Consider the following 5,530-nt stretch of genomic DNA (forward strand, 5'->3'; position numbering starts at 1 on the left):
ACACAGAAGGCATATTAGATAAAATTTTTGTAAGTTTTTAAAATAATGCCTGGGTAAGGTCATTGTCAGGTGGAATAGCAATTTCACAATTTTACATATATATGTACATATATTATACATATATGTATAATATACATATAATACACATATGTGCAATATACACATAACACATATATAACATGCATATAATACATATATATGATAATCACCTTTTAATTTTTATATTTGTATTAATTAAAAATACATTTGCCTCACATAGAACCATGTTAGCACCTTGTTTGTAAAATAGAATAAAATTCCCTATTGACTCAACAATTGTTTGTGTATTTTGAAATGCATTTGTTTTCTTGAAACAAATAAAATTATGCTTTGACTCTAAAGATGCAGAATAAATGATTAATGCTTTGGTGAATGACAGTGTTATATCTGATTTTGTGTTAATCGATGTAGAGACTATAATTGATTCCAGAAGAGTTTACCTTAGTTGATCAATTCTCACTTTTATTTACCCAGCTCAGAAAGAATTTAGAAAGCATTATCACTGGTAAAAATCATCATCAATCAATCAATCAAACTCTGCTTTTTTCTAATTGGAGGCTATTACTTGTTTGTATGTTTCTAAATATAGATGGCTATACTTCTATTAACAATTCATATCTTAAAGGAGAAGAGAGAAATCGACTTCCCTCTTCAAAATTAATCTTTATTTTAGTAATATGCCAATTATGGTTATTGTAATAAGTAATTGGCTTATTTAGTAATAAGCCAATCATGTCTCAGTACTTTTGCAAAAGATTAATTAATAAGTGATTTTTTTTGTAAAGACCTCTATTCAGGGTAAATGGAACTCTGTCCATCATCTTCTTTCCAAATGATAACCATGATCTCCAATCTATTCGTTGCTGTGATTTTGCTAAATTTCATGCTTTTATATTATAAAATGTATATCCTCAGGTAGTTTTAAATTCATATTTGTCATTTCTTTTATGATATTACAGACACATCTTCACAGAGGACTTGAATATGGACCCTATGATTTGTTTACACAATTAGTTTTGATGCGTGATCTAAGGTAGTATTAGTCTTTCCTAATTTGTGTTGGATAAAATGTACATCTCATCCTCAACATGACTGTGTCTAGATCTGAACTGTTGCTCTCACATGATTTCAACCCATGAGCTAGCTATTTTCCTGAACAAGTTGAATCCTTCAAGTCCTGTGAACTAAAATTCTCTAGCAAATAAGCCTAGTTTTCCCCTTGAATGGCCATAATCTAACTCTGCATATGGAAATATTTCTTACTGTGTTTCCCCGAAAATAAGACCTAATCGGAAAATAAGCCCTAGCATGATTTTTCAGGATGACATCCCCTGAACATCAGCCCTAATGCGTCTTTTGGAGCAAAAATTAATATAAGACCCGGTCTTATTTTCAGGGAAACACAGTAGAAATATGTGCTGCTGCTTCCCTCTGTGTACTCTGTGGAATGTGGAAGCATCACACAACAGTGATGTGTACTAGTTGAGTGCAGTCCAATTAGATTTTCTGAAATAGGGAAGCACATAAAATAAATTCTGTCTGGAACCATTTCTTTTACCTGTTCATTGTAGAAAAGAAACTTGTCACCATGCCAAACACAAAACTGCTGCTGGGTTTAGTTTTGAATTTTATAAAGTGAATAAGTGAAAAATATATACACATTCATCTCATACTCAAGTTATGAATAATTAAATGAATATATAATTATATCCAGTCTTACCCTCAAGCTCAACCAGCAAAGACATCATCAGCCCATGTAAAAAGGATACTTCATATTTTTTCAGAAATTGAGTGAGCTGCTGAGTGTCACTGAATTTGTATGCTCATAAGCAAAATTAACAATCTGTCTATAAAATTATACAGTGAAGAGTACAGCAGCATTCACGATTTTTATTTAATGTACATTATGCCTTCTGAAATTTGAATTTATGCAAGCATTTTCTTAGTGTTGTCTCAAATGTCTTCTTTATCATCTCTCATCTTACCTCTGGTCCAAGTTGGGGTGGGATGGGGAGCAGGCACAGACTCAGCACCTCTTCAGATCTATTTTGGCTGAACGCTTTTGTTTTGATGTATGAAGTATGACAAAGTGACATGAGTGATTTTAGCACATGCACTAAAGCATATATTCAAATGAGTGTTCCCTCAAAGTTGTTCTTTTAGGACTTATCCTAATAATGTTGTCATTGTACAAGACATGTTTCAATCTCTTCTTTGGGAGCACAATTATAAAGTAATAATTGATTGCTTTCCCATGTTGCTCATTATAGTGGCTCCGAATAAATCCTTAGCATTAAAATAATCTTTTTTTCAATCTGGCCTTCGGCTACTTATTTTTGTGACTGGTTTTTCACACCCACTCATTCTCCCACTGCTTGTGCTCCAGGCAGGAAGAAGGCAGTTCCTAGCAGCCTCTGTGTATTTGTACAAGTCAATGCCTTTGCTTGGAAGATCCTCCTCTTATTATTAAACTCTTTTGCTGTGACGTTGGATATTTTCCTGTGGCTTGCGCTATCAACAACAAAGATGTTTTGTATGCCACATTGTTTAACAGAATAAATTTTTTGTAATAAATTGTAATTGCAATAGATTTTTTTATGTCATCAATGCCATTAGATTCTAATTTATCTATACTTAAATTGATGCCACTTAGTATGTTTTGAGTATTTTTTGCTAAAATTCAATATAATGATAAATTTATTACCATATTACAAAGGTTTAAAATAAAAATGTCATTTATGTACAAAGCAGCTCAAAATGTTACTAAATGCCTAAAATAGTAAAAAATATCAACTTTTTATTTTTTGTGGATTTTTGACACATTTTGAAAAAGAACTTGAAATCAATTAGTGCAGTGAAAAAGTTAAGCTCAAGATCACCTCCTTCAGAAAGTCTTCGTTTACTGACCCCACCTCCCACCTGCCCCCAATCTATTTTGCTCCCTTCTGTTTAACTGCCAGTTAAAGTGTCAAGTTCACCGCAATCCACCAAATTGTTCACTGCCTTCATTTGCCCCTCTTCCTGACTAGTCACTGAGTTCCTTGAAGGTAGATATTGTGTCGTTTTTATTTGTGACATCAGAGCGGAAAGGTATTGACTCACAATATTATTCAATAAAGGTTTGTCCAATGATGACTTGTGAATGGATGCAAAGGTTTGTCAAAATGTTTATGAATGGATACTTGAATGAAGTGGGTGACCTAAGACAGCAACTTTGAAGGTAAATATTCATTTGATGCAGACCTCCACGAGTTCAAGAACTACTGGATTATTCAATAAATGATGTTAGGCAAACTGTTTCATCAGTTTAGTAAAATCAGATTCCCTACCTCATGTAATAAGCATTTATACACAATTCCAGTTGGATTTAATGTTCATTATTTTTTTAAAGATGGAACTATAAACAACTATGACTACTTGTATACTTTTAGGGTGAGGAGGGCCGATTTAAACATAACACCAAAGCCATAAACCACAAAAGATAAGGTTAATGGTGGTTCTGAGCTAATGTATTACTTTCCAAATGATGCCTCTACTTAGGGACTGAAGGCCACACTTCTTCCTCCTGAATTATTTTCCAAATTTTTAAAAGTCTAAGTACCCGCCTATTCAAGGAGGCACACAAAAAAAACAAATGATTATAAAGATGCACTAAAGATTATCCAAAAATCTGGAAACACAGGGTAAATAGTATCCTTTTTATACCTTTTTCATATTAACAATTGGACCTACTGTTTAAGGTATTTCACCTAAAAGTTGAAGGAAAATATATTGAGCATATTATTTGAAAATGTTAACTAGCATATTGTTTGAAAATGTTAGTTCTGTTTCTGACTTTTTAAACATTCCATGAAGTGTAACTTTTAACTATAAAAAATGGAGCAACCTAAATGTTCTATAAGTAATTGTTAGTACATGAATTATCCATATTAAAAATGATGTTGAAATATACTTATTGACCTGAAAAAAAGTGCGTATTTTGAAATTAAAGAAAAAATTAGATCCTAAACTATTAGGTACAAATTATTTTAATTTAATATAAATTAATACATCCTGAAAGGATATACATAAATGTATTAATACTGTTACCTTTTTTGCCTCATCTGTAGTTTCTAATGCTTCAACAATAAGTATAGATAATTCATGAGATGGGGATAAAAAGACAAATAGAATGGCTTATTCAAAACCAAAGCAAACACTGATTGAACTTATTAAACAATAAAGTTTCTGAAATGAGAAACTGAAGATTGCACTGTATATGATTTCCAATGATTTTCTGCCACCCTGTGGAGAATACTACCCATTGCAGGACTGAAATAAGCAGAATACGCAACTATGAAATATCTGTAATTGTAGATGAAATTGCTTACAGGAACAGGCCCAAGAAGTTGTTCAGTGAAAGCTGTTTATCAATTGATTAGTTTTGTTTGTTTTCTCTGCTAGCTATTTAACAAAATTTCTAGGAGGCAGATAATAATTATCTATGATTACAATATGACAAGTACTGATCTAATGTATATGACTTTATCTCACAAAAACCCTATATTATTTTTTTCCTGTTTTATAGATGAAACACAGAGAGTTTAACCACCTGCCAACAGTGAGTAAATGTTAAAGCAATTAAATCCGGGAGCTGCATTGTGAGTCAATGATTTAAATTTTTGAGGTTTTCAGTTCCTCTCAGGCCCCATTCCCGAAGGCCTTATTCAAATAGTTGACTGCTGCTCCTTTGAAGGGATTTAGTGGGTGAGCTTTCTGATGGATTATGATATTCTCTAAACTCATCTTTATCCTTGAAGTTGTAGAGCAGGGTTGCTACTCAAAGTATGATCCATACACTTGGGCCTTTCAGAGAACTGTTACTGGTCTACGGTAAGAACAGTACAGAAATTGAATTAGCATTTAGAAATCTTGATGACAATTTTACAGGTACTTTGATGACTACAGACTCTAAGGATAAAATGTTTCTAATGTTTCTATCTTACCAAAACATGGTCCATGACTAATTGAAAATTTTATTAAATAATAAATCGATCGCTCCAGCCTACATATAGTTTGACAAGCACTGTTGCAGAGCCAAGTTGTGCACCCTCGAGTTTTACCAGTCTGGATTCTTCTGAGGTCTAGTTCCCCAAAATGAGACCTCAGCTATTTTTCCTCCCTTCGTTTTATCCATTTTATAATATACAATTAGTGCAGCAATCAATAAAGCCAACATAAATGACATTAAAATGGCTCTTTGAGACGCTAGTCCGCGTCCCAGCGCAGATCAAGGAAGCGCCTGCAGCGTCAGAGGCGCCGCCAAGAAGGCGTCAACTGCTCCCGCCAGTCAAGCGGGAATTTCGGGCGGCCGCACGGGCGCATGCGCAGGCGGCAGTCTGCGACGGCCGAGGGGGTACGGGGACTGTTCGGCTTCGGGAAGACGCCACGCCCCCGCACCCGCCGGCTGGGCGCCTGTAGGAGGTGGGGATGCAGTCACTTCCTCCCGAGC

The sequence above is a fragment of the Rhinolophus sinicus genome, linkage group LG03 (genome assembly GCF_036562045.2).
Source record: "Rhinolophus sinicus isolate RSC01 linkage group LG03, ASM3656204v1, whole genome shotgun sequence".
Lineage (NCBI taxonomy): Eukaryota > Metazoa > Chordata > Mammalia > Chiroptera > Rhinolophidae > Rhinolophus > Rhinolophus sinicus.